The 17,381-nt window shown below is 57.9% G+C and overlaps 1 pseudogene; it reads right to left on the bottom strand.

Annotated features, from left to right (window-relative positions):
- Positions 1-998: 998 nt before the first annotated feature.
- On the bottom strand, positions 999-6,774 carry LOC149120352 (MAP/microtubule affinity-regulating kinase 4 pseudogene; annotated as a pseudogene).
- Positions 6,775-17,381: the final 10,607 nt, after the last annotated feature.

The raw sequence follows: 17,381 nt of genomic DNA, 5'->3' as shown, positions 1-17,381 counted from the left end.
TGTCCCATAGCCTGTGTCTAATGTCCTGTGCTCTGTGTCCTGTAGCCTGTGTCCTGTGTCCCATAGCCTGTGTCTTATGTCCTGTGTTCTGTGTCCTGTGGCCTTGTCCTGTGTCTTGTGTCCCATAGCCTGTATCTTATGTCCTGTGTCCTGTGTCCCATAGCCTGTGTCCTGTGTCCCATAGTCTGTGTCTTGTAGCCTCTCTTCTGTGCCCTGTAGCCTGTGTCCTATGTCCTGTAGCCTGTGTTCTGTAGCCTGTGTCCTTTCTCCTGGATCCTGTGTTCTGTAGCGTGCAACCTATGTCACATAGCCTGTGTTCTAGCCTGTGTCATGGGTTCTGTATTCTGTGTCCTCTATCCTGTGTCCTGTGTCCACTGCCCTATGCCCTGAATCCTGTAGACTGTGGCCTTTGCTTTGGGCCTCTGTCTTGTGTCCTGTAACCTGTGTTCTGTAGCCTACATCCAATATCCTGCACAACAGCATACAGCACAGTGGACACAGGACAAAGGCCACAGCTGCAGGACATAGGCCACGGACTACAGGACACAGGCTACACAAGACAAGACAGAGGCCACAGGCCACAGGAGCTAGGATCCAGAGCACAGGGCACAGGCTACAGGCTACAGGACACAGAATACAGGACATTGTCACAGGCTACAAGAAACCGGCTTCAGTACACAGGACACTGGCTACTACAAAGAGACACCAGCTCTAGGACAAAGACTACAGGCCACAGGCTATAGGACACATGACACAGGCTCAGGACACAGGACACAGACTACAGGACACTCGACACAGGCTCAGGACACAGGACACAGGCTCAATACACAGGACACAGGCTAGGGGGCATAGGACATCAGCTAGAGGACAGAGACCACAGGACATGGGTTGCATACATAGGCCACAGGCTACAAGACACTGGACACAGGCTACACAACATAGGACACGGGACACAGGCCCGAGGCTACAGGATGCAGAATATGGAACACATGACACAGCTACAGGACACAGAACACAGGATATAAGAGATAGGACACAGAGGATAGGACATAGCCTATAGGACAAAGGACAAAGGAAACAGATTATCAGACATAAGACACAGGCTACAGGACACAAGACACAGGACATAGGCCACAGGAAACAAGTAACAGGACACAAGACACAGGCTACAGGACACAGGCTAAAGGACAGAGGGAACAAGACACAGGACACCAGCTATAGGACAGAGGCAACACTACACTGGACACAGGACATAGGCCACAGGACACATGCAAAAAGAAACAGGCCAGAGGACACAGGACACAGGCTACAGGACAAATGACACAGGCTATAGGATACATGCTATAGGACACAGGCAATGGGACACTGGCTACAGGACAAGGACACAGGCCACATGAAAAGGCTAATGGACACAGGACACAGGATAGAGGACACAGGCTACAGCACACAGGCTACACTCTATAGGACAAACTATAGGTCACAGGCTATAAGAAAAAAGACAGATGCCACAGGACACACACACCAGCCACAAAACAGGACACAGGACACAGGCTGCAGAACATAGGACACAGGATACAGGACGCAGGGCAGAGGCCACAGGACACACGCCTACAACACAACACACAGGCTACAAGATACAGGCTATACAATATAGAACACAGGCGAAAGGACTCAGGCTACAGGACACAGGACAGATTTCAGGACACAGGTCACAGGCCACAGGACATAGGCTCCAGAGCACAGGCAGGGCCCTGGCCACGCTCCAGTGACATGCCCCTCTCTCCTCCTTGCCCTCCAGGGCCATGATCCCCTCAGGCAGGGCCCTGGCAACCCTCTAGGGCTGGGCTCCTTCTCCTCTCCATGCCCTACAGAGCCAGGCCCTGCTCCCTTCAGTTGTGGCACTAGACACCCAGCAGGGCTGCCCCACTCTCCTTGTCCTCCAGGGCCTGGGCCCCACTCCCCTAGTTGCCCACCAGGGCCTGGGCCCAGCTCCCATTGCTGTCCTTCAGGGCCAGGCCCTGCTCCCCTCACCACATTCCAGAGCTGGGCCCCAATCCCCTCCTCAGCCTGCAGGGTCGGGCCCTTCTCCCCTCAGGCCCGGCCCTGGCCTCCCTCCAGGGCCAAACTCTGCTCCCCTCCTCACCTCCAGGGCCAGTGTTCCCCTCCTCATGCTCCAGGGCTGGCACTGTCGCTCCCCGTCTTCATGGAGGAACGACACAGGACCCTGCGCTGTTCTTTTGTCTGCTCGGCCCTGCCCGGGTTTGCTGCTGGTTCTTCCCGGGTTGGCTACCGACCCTTCCACCTCCGTGGAAGGGCGGTTCCCCCTGCCACATTCCCCACTTCCGCGGGGGAGCGGCACACCGCCGGCTGGCTCTCTCGGGGGCTGCACAGGTGTTCCTTCAGATAGATGTTCCCCTTAGATGTTCCTGGTGCATGTTGTCTCTCTCCTCCTTTATAGTCCTCTTCCACTAATCCCAACTCTGCTACCCACATGCCGAGTACGCTGCTCTCCTCCAATCAGGAGCAAGATCAGCTCCTGCAGCTCAGTCAATCAAGTTGGTGAGAGGCAGCTGGGTAGAAGCTGTTTGCTCCTCTCCCAGCGCCATATTGTGGGAGAGCAGATGTATAGAATAACTCTTAATTCCAGTAACAGTATAGTCCAAGTTGCTCCCCACAGGCACCAATCTCCTCCTCGCACTCTTGGTCTGGCTCTGCTCCCCTCCTCCCCATCCACAGCCAGGCCCTTCTCCCCACAGGCCCATCCCTGTCCTCCCTCCAGAGCCAGACCCCGCTTCCCTCCACACCTTCAGGGCCAGCCCCTGCTCCGCTCCTGGCCTTCCAGGGCCTGGGTCCCGTACCTCTCCTTGCCCTGCAGAACCTGGCACCCACTCCAACCTTCACACTCCAGAGCCTGGGCCCCACTTCAGGGCTTCCCTACAGGGACAGGCCACACTACCCTCAACACCCTCCATGGCCGGGCCCTGCTTGCCTCCTCGCCCTCCAAGGCCTGGGCCCACTCTGCTCGCCACCTTCCAGGGCTGGACCCTGCTCCCCACCTTGAAAACAGAGCCTGGGCCCAGCTCCACTCACTGCCCTCCAAGGCTGGACCCTGTTCCCCTCCTCACCCTCCAGGGCCAGACCCTACTCTCCTCCTCGCCCTCCAGGGCTGGGCACCGCTCTCCTCTTCCCCCTACAGGGCTGGGCCCCTCTCAGCACGCTGCTCTCTTGGGCCAGGCCCCACTAACCTCAACACCATCAGGGCCAAACCCTGCTCCCCTCCTTGTCCTCCACGACCTGGCCCAGCTGCCCTCCTCACCCTCCAGGGCCTTACCCTGCTCACCTCTTACCTTAAGCGGCTGGGCCCGGCTCCCATTGCTGCCACTAAGTCACTGGTGTCACTCGGTGGTCCCTAGCAGCCACTGCCTCCATCTTTGTGCGCCCCTGCTGTCACTGCAGCATTGGGCAGCCTGCACGGTTCCCCAGCACCTGCCACTTCATGGCCTGCCTTGGCTGCCTCCTTCTGCTTCCTCAGGCACACCGAGTGAGGCCACATCTTTATGCCCCAGTGCAGCCACCAGGAGCCACCCGTCATGGGGCCCCCAGCACGGTCCCCAGCAGCCTCCCTATGATTGCCCGAGGATTCTTCCTACTTCTTCTTGGGCTCCCCTGTGGTTATCTGGGCCCTCTTGTAACTCCCAGGACCCACCACACGGCCCCAGGCCCCACCAGCTCCTCCCCTGGGCACTCCCACTGCCACTGAATCACTAGGTCACCACGTGGACCCCAGAAGCTGCCTCCTCCTTCCTCACCCCCCCACAGCAGCTGAGTTTTAGGACCCCCCCCCATTCTCCCAGGAGTTGCTGAGTCTTTGAGGTTTGCGCTGCCCCTAGCAGTCATTGCCTCTGTCCTCTGGCACTCCTGCTGTCCCTGCATCATGTCTGAACTTGGAAATGAGGCTCTACAAAGGGGGTCTCAACTAACTCTCTTGTGGCCAAAGTTTGAGGGTGGGCAAGTGCAGAACTGTTGAATGTGCAGAGGGGGAATGTGGGTGTGGCACGAGGATAGAATTTTCCCTGGGAGTCACCTTCAGGAGCATGGCTCTGGGAAGGAATGACTTCCAACATGTTGTTTGCCAAAGAAAAACCTGGGCAGGAAAACGGAAAGCATGGGCACGAGTTAAGGTGCCAGGTGACTTCTTCCCAGACATGTGGGTCTGAGTTCTTTGGGGCGCACAAGAAGGCAGCTCAATGGGAGAGGCCACCTCGGTCTGCAATGCAGGCTCCTCAGTTCAGATCTAGGAGCTCTAAGTTGTCGCAGGAGTGTCTCATCCAGGGACCTGGGAACTTGGGCTTGGAGAAGGAAACTCAGGGTGAGAAGACTTCCCAGGACAGAGAGCCGCCTGAGCAGAGAGTGCAGGCAATAATCAAAGACAGAATAAAGTGGGAGGAGGACAAGAGTGTCATCCAACGTGGGCCCTGTATCTTACAACCAGCATCCCACACCAATCGCTTTGAACTGGCTCAGAGACCTGGGGAATCTAAAAGATAAATGACCATGTAGAAGATCAGGGGTTCTCCAAACACCAGAGGAGCAGTCTGCCTTACTCACCTTTCCCATGGAGCTGAGTCCCTCCACGTCACGGCACCAACGATGCTGCAGGAAGTTCAAGTCCATTCTTTCTCTCACATAATCCCAACACGAATCATGAGGGTGAGGGAGAAAAAGCAAAATAGGTTTTCGTGAGAAAATCATACTCTTGCAAGCCTGAAGGGAGACTAAGGGAGGGGCCCAATAAGGCCTGGGTATAGGAAGTTTAACTAGGGAGTGATGTTCATGGATTAATATTCTAAACAAAATCCAGCACCATGTTCTGTGTTAGAAAAAGGTCATGACCCCTAACCATGAAAACATGTTTCCTTACTGGCCATCTGAAATATGCAACAATATATTCTCTCTCTGCCTGCAGTTTCTCTTACTGCCTCCTCACCTGCCCTCCTCCCAGACAGGAGTCCCTGACTACCCTTCATTGCTACACTCCTCAGGGAAGGGCCCCTCCTCGGGGGCATTTCCCAAGAGGCTACTGAGAGGCCACTTTCCTCTCTGCACTCAAGGGCTTTCCTCTGGGGCTGGCAGGACACAACACATCCAGCTGAAGCATTGGATGATCCTCCTGCCAATCCCCAGGCGCCCCTTGCCCTTTCTGGCCTGCCTGTCTGAGGTCCCTGCCTCCTGCTCCTCCTCCTGCTGCTGCATTCCTGGGATGCTCTGCTCCTCTGAGGCACCCGGGGAGCAGCTCCTGACTTCTCCATCAGCCTCACTGCTGTTGGTGCTCAGTGTGGTGGAGAGAGAGGTCAGAGCATCCTGGCTGAGGACTGCACAGGCAGCGGGGCTCCTTGTCCACACGGCCCGTTGGGGACTGTCTGTCCGGCAGGACTCACTGATGCTCACACTGGGAGTCCCATGGCGGCAAGGAGTCTGCCCCGACTGGTCTCCTGCAAGCACCAGTGGTTGTGATTCAAGAGCGGGACACTCACGGGCTCTGCTGTTGCAGCCTGAGTGTCCCTGGAGGCACTGGAGAGCGGGACAGCTCTGAGCACCGGGGATGGCCTGAGGCGTGGGCTTCCCTTTGCTGTGATCCCACTGAAGTCCTGGGCACAAGGCACTGGCTGGGAGCCTGGGTGGCAGGGAGCCTGCTTGATGGCCCAGCTGGAATCCCAGGTCCTCAAGGGAGCTTAGGGCTTCAGGACCCTGAGGAGGTGCTGCAGGCTCCACTTGGCTCCGCCCATGTATTTCTGGGATGCTGAAGCCCTGCTGTTGGGAGATCCCCCAGCGTGGCACAGGGGGCCAGGGGTCATCCCATTCATGAAGCCACAGTGGAGGGCAGAGGCCCCATGGGAATTCCCAGACTTCCTGCTCCTGGGGAAGAAACAGAAACTCGTCACTGGTTCCAGGTGCTCCATGTCCTGCATGGAGCCAGGGGTGGCCCATGATGTCTGCCACTGTGGGCCTGGCCTCAGGGTCCCGGGTCAGTAAGCTGTCCACCAGGTTACACAGCTCTGGGTTTCCATAGTGGGGGATTCTGTAGTATCCAGACAGGATGGCTGCCCGCAGCTCCACACAATCCTCTCCAACAAAAGGCAGTGAGCCTGCCACCATGGCGTACAGGATCACGCCCACACTCCAGGCATCAGCCTTGTACCCGCAGAACTCCTCACCTAAGAATTCCTCGGGCGCACAGTAGGCAAAGGTCCCGCACAGACTCTTCAGGCGCTCTCCACCAGCCAGTTTGCAGCTGAGACCAAAATCGCTCAACTTAATGTTTAGGTGGGCGTCGAGAAGCAGGTTTTCTAACTTTAAATCCCTGTGCACCACGTGCTGCGAATGGCAGTAATGCACAGCGGATAGAATTTGTTTCAATAGCTGACGAATCTCTCCATCCAGTAGGTACCCTCGTTCTACCATGTAACATCTAAGGTCCCCCCTGACTGCGTATTCCATGAAAATGTAGCCCCTCTCTGTGGTGTGCCTGGCCTGCAGTAGTTGAATGATGTGAGGGTGATGCAGCCCCTTCATGATTTCTGCTTCTGTGCACAACTGCTGGAAGCTGCAGGAGTGCTGGCCACCATTCTCCACAACCTTCACAGCCACCTGGGTCCTGCTTTCCCAATGATAGGCCAGCATCACCAGCCCAAAACCGCCCTGGCCGAGGACCCTGAGGACCTGGTACCCATCCAGGACCTCCTCCTCACTGCTGAAGGCGGTGAGGCCTTCCATGGTGGGATCCCCACCCCACCCCCCACCCTGCACTCTGACACTGGGAACACTTACAAGTCCCTTAAAGTAACAACAAAAACTGGGAAACAAATAGAAATCAAAAAAGCAAAGTGGAAACCAAAATTAACAACTCAATATGTTAATATTTCTACTAGATAATGCTAACTCTATGAACTATGGTATACTAATCACTAACACTGTATGAAAATTAAGAATTAAAAGTTTTAAAACACACAGAATACTAAAAAGGGTGATGTAAAGTGACACCAACTATGGTAACTATGGTAACAATGCTAATCAATAAGTCTTATAACAGTCTTATCTAAATCAAAGGATCAAAAAATGAGAAAACAGTCAGAAAACGAGGAAACACAAGGAGGACAAAATCAACACAGCATCAAGTACATTTAGCCTGTGAAAGAAAAAACAAAAAATAAACAAATATTTACAGAAAATACACAAGCACACAATGTAAAAATGGGAGGGGGAGAGAAATTGACAAAATAGCAAAAAAAAAAGAAGAAAAACTAAAAGAACCACTACGGTAAGGAGAACTAATAGACGAGACAAAACAACACCACAAATGACAGGACAAGGGAAAACCAGTGATGTCGTCCAATCCTTCAGGCAGTCTCCACAGAGCTTCCTGGGCCAACTGACCAGAACCGAGCCCAAGCAGGGAACTGTTAAGGCAGTTGGAATGACATCACAATGGCCCCCTTGAGGGCAGAGGAGGCTCTAGACCAATCACAGCTGGGGACACCCCAGGCTGGTTTTCTCAAGAAACTTTCTACTTGGTTAAAGAGAAAGGACCCCAAAAGCTTTTGGCTTAAGTTGGTGGTGGAGATCGGTATTTAGGATTTGATAAATTAGCACAGTCCTCTTCAGGCTTTTTCTATTGTTTCAACACACGTATAGACGCACTGATCCTTCCAGTCTCTATTCCCACCCCCTTTTTCATTTCCTCTTGGTTCCTGTCCATTAAAGACGTCCAGTAAGAGGAGTCAACTGCTCATCTTGGCCCAGGCAGGGTCATCTCATTGTCCCAAAAGATTTCCAAGCTCTGTCATGGCTTGAACAGATGGTGGCTCCCTCACTCATGTCTACGTTCATCACACACATATGTACTTGTATGTTCAAAAACAAAAACAGAGGCATAAAGGTGTCCCTTTAGAGGAATTGAGCATTTGCAAACTGAGTTCTGGTGGTGCTGCCCACCATCAGCCTGCTGCTCTGTTTGTCTTCTGAAGGTGAAACACTCAGAGCACACGGAGAGAATAGAAACAATGTTGCTGGAGACACTGCACAAACAAGCCAGGCTTCCTTCCCCATAGAACAGCAGGTTACAGCCTCAGCCTCACTCAGCCCCTGTCTTCCTCCTGAGGGAGAAGTCCTGGGGAAGGTAAGGGACCTATTGTCGCTCCTCCAGGCTCCTGAGTTCTTGCAATGCAGACTGTGAAACGTGTTTATGAGATCTTCACAATGAAAGTGGTGTTGTTCTCACTCTTGCTCTCTCCATCCCCTTCTCTCCCCTTCCCTCCGTTCCTCCCCGCAGAAAGTATGTCTTTCAAATAGATTAATTACATTTTTTAGCTTTTGTTAATATTTAATTGTTTATTTATTTTTAAAGATTTTATTTGTTTGAGAGGTAGCGTTACAGTTAGTGAGAGGGAAAGACAGACAGAGAGGCCTTCCATCCACTGGTTCACCCCGCAGATGGCTGCAATGGCCAGAGCCGCGCTGATCAGGAGCCAGGAGCTCCCTCCCGGTCCCCACCATGGGTGCCTTCGGATGCCCTCACCCACGTGCCCGGCGTGAGTCCCGGCTGCTCGGCTCCGAGGCAGCTTCCTGCTAATGCACCTGGGACGCTCCCAGGCATGGTCATGCAGGAGTCTCAGACGAGGCCCTGGCTCCAGCCTGGCCCAGCCCCGCACACATGCGGGGAGGGCACCAGCGGATGGAAGGTCCGTTGCTCTCCTTCTGTGCTGCAGCGTCAGCGGGCTGGTGGAGCAGGGAGGTGCTACGGGGCCAACAGAGCGGGGAGCACGAAGAAGGGCAAAAGGGAGCCCCCCAGAGCAGTGCAGGGTGCAGGGCCCCCCAGAGCAATGGAGGGCCCAGCACCACACAGGGTTCAGGGGCAGCAGAGACTTCCTCAAGTTGCCCTATAGGATCAAAAACAGCCTGCAGACCAGGCCTCCCTGGTGTAGACCAATCCCTCTGGGATGTAGAACAGCCCTCCCAGGTGTAGACCAGGCCTCCCAGGTGTAGACCAGGCCTCCCGGGTGTAGGCCAGGCCTCCTGGGTGTAGACCAGGCCTCCCAGGTGTAGAACAAGCCCTCTGGGATGTAGACCAGACCTCCCAGATGTAGACCAGGCCTCCCGGGTGTAGACCAGGCCTCCAGGTGTAGACAAGGCCTCCCAGGTGTAGACCAAGCCCTCTGGGATGTAGACCAGCCCTCCCAGATGTAGACCAGGCCTCCCGGATGTAGACCATGACTCCTGGGTGTAGACCAAGCCCTCTGGGATGTAGACCAGCCCTCCCGGGGTCTAGACCAAGCCTCCCAGGGTGTAGACCTGTAGACCAGGCCTCCCAGTGTGCAGATGAAGCCCTCCCAGATGTAAACCAGGCCTTCCGGGTGTAGGCAAGGTGTCCCGGGTGTTGACTTGTAGACTAGCCCTCCTGGGTGCAGACCAGGCCTCCCAAGGTCTAGACCTGTAGACCAGTGCCCCCCCGGGATCTAGACCAGGCCACCGCAGTCTCTGAACTCACATCCAAGCCCCTCCAGGACCTGCTGGTGCAGCTGAGAAGAAAAGGGAAACCCATTCTAGATGAGGAGCTCCTGGGACAGAGCCGCCGCAACACACGTTGCACCCCTGCAGGCCAGAGGATAGCAGAGGACAGCACGCCCACCACGTGGCAGAGACGCCGCTCACACACTACACCCCTGCAGGCCAGAGGATAGCAGAGGACAGCATGCCCACCACGTGGCAGAGCTGTGGCTCACACACTGCACCCCTACAGGCCAGAGGGAAGCAGAGGACAGCACACCCACCATGTGGCAGAGACGCCGCTCACACACTACACCCCTGCAGGCCAGAGGACAGCAGAGGACAGCATGCCCGCCTCGTGGCAGAGCTGTGGCTCATACCTCCCCCATGTGGCAGCTTCATGGGCCACCACGGCACCTCCAGCAACCGCTCACTGAGCCTCCTGCCATTGCATGGCACACTCTGCAGCAGGGGGCGTGGCTTGGCCCCGGCCATGGGATGTCTGGAACCCTTCCTCCTGTAGCTGACCCCTGGCAGGGTGGGGAGACCTCACACCCCGTCAGTCTCGTAGCAGGCCTGACTAGTGTGAGGTCAACACGGGGTCACTGGGATGTCCTCGGAGACACTGTCCATTTCGGCGTGGTGCGGGCAGGAGTGAGCACAGGCCCTGGGCAGGACAAGGGGAACTGCTGGCCTCCCAGGGAGCACCCGGCTCCAGTTCTCTCATGCGGGGACAGCCCAGTTGTCCTACCCCAGGACTCAGGGCTCCCACTTGACACGTGCCGTCACTGGCACTCACAGCTGCACCACAGAGCCTCTGAGGGAGCAAGGAGGGCCACCGGGCTGAGGCTGGACACAGGAGCAGGGCCTCCCATGGCGGCACGGAGACCGGGGTGGCTGGGACTGCTGCCCACCTGCGGTGGCCTCCCCACACGTGTGCTGACCTCCGAACCCTCTGTCACACTAGCAGCTAATGGGTCGGTGGTGCAGGGATGGGGCAGGGCCCCAACCCAGTCCTGGTGTACGAAGGCTTCTACAGAGTGGGTGGCCGGATTGGGTGGCCAGGTGGTCCCGGCTGCATAAGGAAAACCCCAGAGGGCAGAGGACCTGCTGCTGTCTGTGCTGCCTGACATGGCCTGGGCCCTTCCTCCTGGGGGATGGCCATGGTTGACCAGTGCCAGGCACACATGGCCAGGCCCTGCCTACCAGCCAGCCACAGTCAGCCTGGGGGCCACCTGCTCCCGCGTGCACACCCACTGCGCCAGGGGTGTTCTTTCTGGGCTCGCTGAGGCACGCAGGATCCGTCCCCAAGAGCCCCAGGCTCCATCGCAGTGGATGGGCACGGCCCAAGGCCATCTCAGTGGCAAGCTCCCCAGGGCCCGGGACTTTCTCCGGTGTTGGCCAAGGGCGGCCTCGGTGCGACAGCTCCTGACTGTGTCAGTTACGCCAGATGAGCCATGCCCTGCGGGTGGCCCTCCTACCCCCATCCCGGGAACGGTATCTTCCCATGGACGTCACTGCGGCCTCTGCCTGCTGGGGTCACTCATCCACTGTGCCCCTGACCCTGCTGCACCACCCAGGCTCTGCACTTCAAGACCTTGGGTCCTAGCTGGGAGCTCCTTTGTGGGGTGGCAGCCCCCGGCCCAGCCTCCCCCAGCCCTGCACCCAGCCTCTCCCAGCCCCCTACCCTGCCTCCCCCAGCCTCTGGCCCTGCCATCTCCAGCCCCGCACCCAGCCTCTCGCAGCCCCCCACCCTGCATCTCCCACCCCCCCCGGCCCTGCCTCCTACAGCCCCCAACCTGCCTCCCCCAGCCCCAACCCTCCCTCCCCAACCCCCCACCTTGCATCTCCCAGCCCAGGCCCTGCCTCCTACAGCCCCACCCACAGGAACTGAAAGGCAGCAACGGCCCCCAGGCTCTGCCTCCACATAGCGCTACACGACCCCACCATGGACAGACACGCGTGGCCACATGGACAGACACGACAGGATCAGTGATGGAAGCCTGGCACAGAAGGCAGCAGGCTCCTCTCCCACGAAACGTCCGCGACAGGAGGCAGAGCGGTGCGGCCAGGACTGAGGGGCTGGGGTCCCAGTGGGCTCAGGGCTCCTCCTGGTGGGAGTGGAGGTCCAGGAGCCGGAAGGCACCCAGCAGCTGAGTCGTCCCTGTGGCGACTGTGAACCCTGCACACCGGGCGGCTCACTCTAGAAAAACCTCCCGCCCATCCCTCTTCCCTCGGATGCGGTTCTGGTGGTCACGCCGGAGCCAGCCATGCCTGTACACGCCCCCAGTCCAGCTCTGGTAAGCGAAGCACAGGAAGGCATGGCAGAGCCGTGGTTCCCCCCCATGACTTCACTCCTGCCTGTCCACACCACCACGTGAGCAATCCCATGAGTTCCCACCATCCTGAGTTTCCCCTGGCAAAAATAAGCAGGTATGTGAACTACTTCTTTATCAAAAAGATTTATGTTTATTTCCTTTACTTGAAAGCCAGATTAGAGGGAGGTGGAGAGACGGCTCGTGTCCGCTGCTTCAGTCCCAAAATGGGCGCAATGCGCTGGGCAGGAGCAGGAGCCAGGAGCTCCCTCCGGGCCCCCCACGTGGGTGCAGGGATGGACCCCCTGGGCTGTCTTCCAGGGCTTCCCCCGGCCACCAGCAGGCAGTGGGAACAGAAGTGGGGCAGCCGTCCTCGATCCAGCACCCACGCGGGATGCCGGGGCCACGGGCGGCTTCACCCATTGCACCAAGTGCCGGGCCCCTCTGCAAACTCCTGGACCTCTGGTGCAAACTGTGATTTCCTCACAGAGCACCCAGCACGAGTCTCCAACACACAGAGAACATGCCAGCGTCCACCCCACGGCACCACCCACACCTGAGCTGGGGATCACACAGCATCCCAGCGTCCACCCACAGTACCACCCACACCTGAGCTGGAGAAAAGAGCATCCCAGTGTCCACCCCACGGCACCACCCACACCTGAGTTGGGGATCACACAGCATCCCAACGTCCACCCACACTACCACCCACACCTGAACTGGTGGACACAGCATCCCAGTATCCAGCACACAGCCCCACCCAACCTGAGCTGGGGGACACAGCATCCCAGTGTCCACCCACGACACCACCCACACCTGAGCTGGGGGACACAGCCTCCCAGTGTCCACCCACGTCACCACCCTCACCTGATCTGGACACAGGAAATCCCAGCGTCCACCCACAAAACCACCCACACCTGATCTGGAGAACAGAGCATGCCAGTGTCCACCCACAGTACCACCCACACCTGAGCTGGGGGACACAGCACCCCAGTGTCCACCAACGGCAGGTCAAGGTCAGGCTGTGAGGGGCAGGAAGGCCACAGAGGTCACTGTGGAAGCTCCAGACAGAGAAGCTGCCCCAACAGGTCTCAAGTCTAAGTAACCGCTCCTGGGGCCAGCACCAGGTGGCATAGTGCGCAAATCCGCCACCTACAGTCCCAGCACCCCATCTGGGCACGAGCTCAAGTCCCGGCCACACCACCTACGATCCGGCTCCTGGCTACAGCCCGGGAAAGCAGCGGAAGATGGCCCAAGTCCTTGGGCCCCTGCACCCGCACAGGAGACCCGGAGGAAGCCCCCGGCCCCTGGCCTCAGATCAGCCCAGCTCCAGCTATTGTGGCCAACCAGGGAGTGAACCAGCGGATGAAGACTTCTCTCTCTCTCTCTTTAACTCTTCCAACAACAAAAAAATAAATAGATAAATAGCTCCATGGGCCAGTGTTGGGCACAGCAGTGAGGCTGCCACCTGTGCGTCCTTAATCCTGTGGGACACTGGTTCAGGTCCCGGCTACTCCACCTCTGCTCCAGCTCCCTGCTGATGGCCCAGGAAAGCACCGGAAGATGCCCAAGAGCTGGGACCCCTGCACCCACATGGAGAGCTGAATGAAACTCCTGGCTTTGGCCTGGCCCAGCCCCAGCTGCCGGGGCCATCTAGGGAGTGAACCAATGGATGGAAGCTCTCTCTGTTTGTCTCTCCCTCTCTGAAACGCTTCCAAATAACACAATAAATTTTTTTTCAGACAGAGTTAGGCAGAGACAGAGAGAGAGACAGAGAGAAAGGTCTTCCTTTTCTATTGGTTCACCCCCCAAATGGCTGCTACCAAAGGCTCCCTGTGCCGATACGAAGCCAGGAGTCAGGTGCTTCTCCTGGTCTCCCATGTGGGTGCAGGGCCCAAGCACCTGGGCCATCCTCCACTGCACTCCTGGGACACAGCAGAGAGCTGGCCTGGAAGAGGGACAACCGGGACAGAATCCGGCGCCCTAACTGGGACTAGAACCCAGGGTGCCGGCGCCACAGGTGGAGGTTTAGCCTAGTGAGCCACGGCACCGGCCCACGATAAATCTTAAAAGAAAAAAGGAAACAGACCAGGCGTCTCTCCAGTGCCATAAGACTTCCTGCAGGCATCAGGAGAGGGCGTAACAGACAAGTGCAGGGGGCAGTGGTGAGCTTGGGGCACGGAGGCGGTGGTGTCGTGAGAGCACAGTGCTGGGGGCCGTGGTGAGCTGGGGGCCGTGTTGGAGCACAGTGCTAGGGGCCGTGGTGGAGTACAGTGCTGGGGGCAGTGGTGAGCTGGGGGCCGTGGTGGAGCACAGTGCTGGGGGCTGTGGTGAGCTAGGGGCTATGGTGGAGCACAGTGCTGGGGCCATGGTGGAGCACAGTGCTGGGGCCATGATGGAGCACAGTGCTGGGGGCCGTGAAGGAGTACAGTGCTGGGGGCCATGGTGAGCTGGGGGCTGTGGTGGAGCAGAGTGCGGAGACAATGGTGAGCTGGGGGCCATGGTGTCCTGAGAGCACAGTTCTGGGGGCCGTGGTGAGCTGGGGGCCATGGTGGAGCACAGTGCGGGGGAAGTGGTGAGCTGGGGGCCATGGGGGAGCACAGTGAGGGGGCAGTGGTGAGCTGGGGGACATGGTGGAGCACAGAGCAGAAGGCGGTGGTGACCTGGAGGCCATGGTGAGCTGGGGGCTGTGGTGGAGCACAGTGCGGGGGAAGTGGTGAGCTCGGGGCCGTGGTGTCCTGAGAGCGCAGTGCAGGGGACAGCTCACCGCGGCCGCCAAGATCACTGCCACCTCTGCACTGAGCTCCCAGGGGCCAGACCCCCAGGTAGGGGGTAGAACACCTCTGGAGAACACGACTAGCCCTAAGAGAAGCCTAAACAGGGGCCACGGGGCCTCATTAAGGCCTGGGCAGATGACCCACCAAAGGCAGATCCACACGCACCTCCCGGGCAGCCAGCTCAGAGCGGGGTGGAAGGCGATGTTTGCTGAGTCACAGCAGGGCCTGAGGCGGGGGCTCAAGTCCTCATGTCCCTGCTCCCACCCCAGACCAGGTGGAGCTCCCGGCTCCCAGTTGTGGGTGTTTGGGAGTGAGCCAGTGAATATAGCTATCCTTTCACTCTTTCCAATAAATAAAAAGAAAGCTAAAAAAATGAAACCAAACCCTGCGATCACACACACACAGGACACTCCATGTGGCATCAGGGTTCCATGTGGCACCTGCTGGGCTCGCTCTCAGGAAACCGGCCATCCCCCCCTCCCCAGGAAACCAGGGGTGCAGCCCTGCACCTGCTCCCGACTCTTCCCAGGGTGGCGTCTGCAGTCCCCGCTCATGGGCTCACCCACCACCACATCTGCCTCTGCCCCTTCTCACCAGGACGGGGTTGTGACACAGCGGGCTCACCAGGACCCGGGCATCCTGGCCCTCATCTGGGAGCCTGGGCCACACTCCCCTCCTCCCCTTCCAGGGCATGGGCACCCCTCCCTTCCCAGCCCTCCAGGCCGGGCCCCACTACCCTCAGTGCCCGATAGGGCCAGACCCTGTGCCACTACTCGTCCTACTGGGCCTAGCCCTGCTCCCCTTTTTGCCCTCCAGGGCCGGGCCCTGCTCTTCTCAAAGCCCTCCAGAGCTGGACGCCAATCTTCTCCTCACCCTTCAGGGCCTGGGCCCCACTCCCTCCTCGCCCTCCAGGGCCTGGGCCCCCACCAATTGCACCTCGCCAAGGCCGGGCTCCTTCCCAATGCATCCCAACAGGGAAGGGCCACAATATCCTCAACACCCTATAGGGCCAGACCCTGCTCCCCTCCTAGACCTCCAGGGCCTGGGCTCCACTCCAATTCTCACCCTCCAGGGCCTGGGTCGCACACCCCTCCTCACCCTCCATGGCCTGCGCCCCATTCCCCTCACCCTCCAGGACATGGGCCCCACTCCAATTCTCTCCCTCCAGGGCTCAGCCCTGCTCCCAACCTTGCAATCCAAGGTCAGACCCCACTCTCCTCCTCACACTTCAGGACCTGGGCCCTGCCCCCACACTGCTCTCCAGGGCTGGGCCCCACTCCTCTCAAGGCACCCCAGGGCCAGACACTGCCCCCCTCCTCGCCCTCCAGGGCCTGGGCACGCTCTGCTCGCTGCCCTCCAGGGCTGGACCCTGCTTCCCCTCCTTGCCTTCCAGGGCCTGACACCACTGCCCTCAAGGCCCTCCAGGGCTGGATCCTGCTCCACTCCTAGACCTCCAGGGATTGGATTCCACTCCCCATGCTGCCATCCATGGCCCAGCCCCACTCCCCTCAACGCCCTCCATGGCCGGACCCCACACCCCTCCTCACCCTCCAGGGCCTTGGCCCCATTCCCCTCCTTGCCCTCCAACGCCAGTGCCAGCTCTCCTCCTCACCCTCCAGGGTTGACCTGACACTTTCTTGTTGAGAAAAATAAAGCAGAGGAAAAGAGACAATATTGCAGGGAACCGAACCTTTTATTCTGTAACAGGGTTAGGTCCAGAAAGGTCTCTGGACCTTGGACAATCTCTGCTTTGATTTGGAAACATTTCTCATGGCTTGGTGAGGTCTCAACAGTGAGGCTGTGAGCATGAAGTGGCCTTTGTCCTTTGTCCTATAGACTGTGTCCTTTCGCGTATGTCCTATGTCTTGTGTCCTGTAGGTCCAAGGTCCAGAGACCTTTCTGGATCTAACCCTGTTACAGAATAAAAGGTTCGGTTCCCCGCAATATTATCTCTTTTCCTCTGCTTTATTTTTCTCAACAAGAAAGTGTCAATTCAACCAGTGGTGGGTGAGGAGGAGAGCAGGCACTGGACTTTGTCCTTTGTGACATAAGTCACAGGACACATGCTACAGGATGGAGGCCACAGGCTACAGGACATAGGCCAAAGGCTACAGTACACAGGACACAGGCTACAGGACACAGGACATAGCCCAGACGACACAGGACACAGGATATAGGACACAGAATATGGAACCCAGGACACAGCCTAGAGGACACAGGCTACGGGACACAGGTTGCAGGACACAGGACATAGGCGACAAGCTACAGGACACAGGACAGAGGCTACAGGACACAGGCTACACAATCTAGGACACAGGCCACAAGACACAGGACACTATCCTATAGCCAGTGTCCGGTGTCTTGTTCCCTCTCTCTTTCAGCCTGTGTCGTGTAGCCTGTATCCTGTGTCGTGTAGCCTGCAGCCTGTATCCTTTGTTCTGTGGTCTGTCCTGTGTCCCATAGCCTCTGTCCTGGATCCTCTGTCATGGGTCCTGTGTCCTATGTTGTGTAGCCTGTGTCCTGAATCTTGTACCCTGTGGCCTATGTACGCATCCTGAATCTTGTGGCCTCTGTCCTGTAGCCTGTGACCTCTGTCCCCTAGCCTGTGTCCTGTGTCCTGAGCCTGTGGCCTGTAGTTTTTGTCCTAGTGCTGGTGTCCTCTTTGCTGTAGTCTGTGTCCTGTGTCCTGAAGCCCATTTCTTGTAGCCTGTGGACAATGTCCTGTAGTGTGTGTCCTGTGTCCTGT

This window comes from Oryctolagus cuniculus, chromosome 19 (genome assembly GCF_051225735.1).
Source record: "Oryctolagus cuniculus isolate XC-2025 breed Fujian yellow rabbit chromosome 19, ASM5122573v1, whole genome shotgun sequence".
In the NCBI taxonomy this organism is placed as follows: Eukaryota; Metazoa; Chordata; class Mammalia; order Lagomorpha; family Leporidae; genus Oryctolagus; species Oryctolagus cuniculus.
This window is presented reverse-complemented; position numbering and strand designations above follow the sequence as displayed.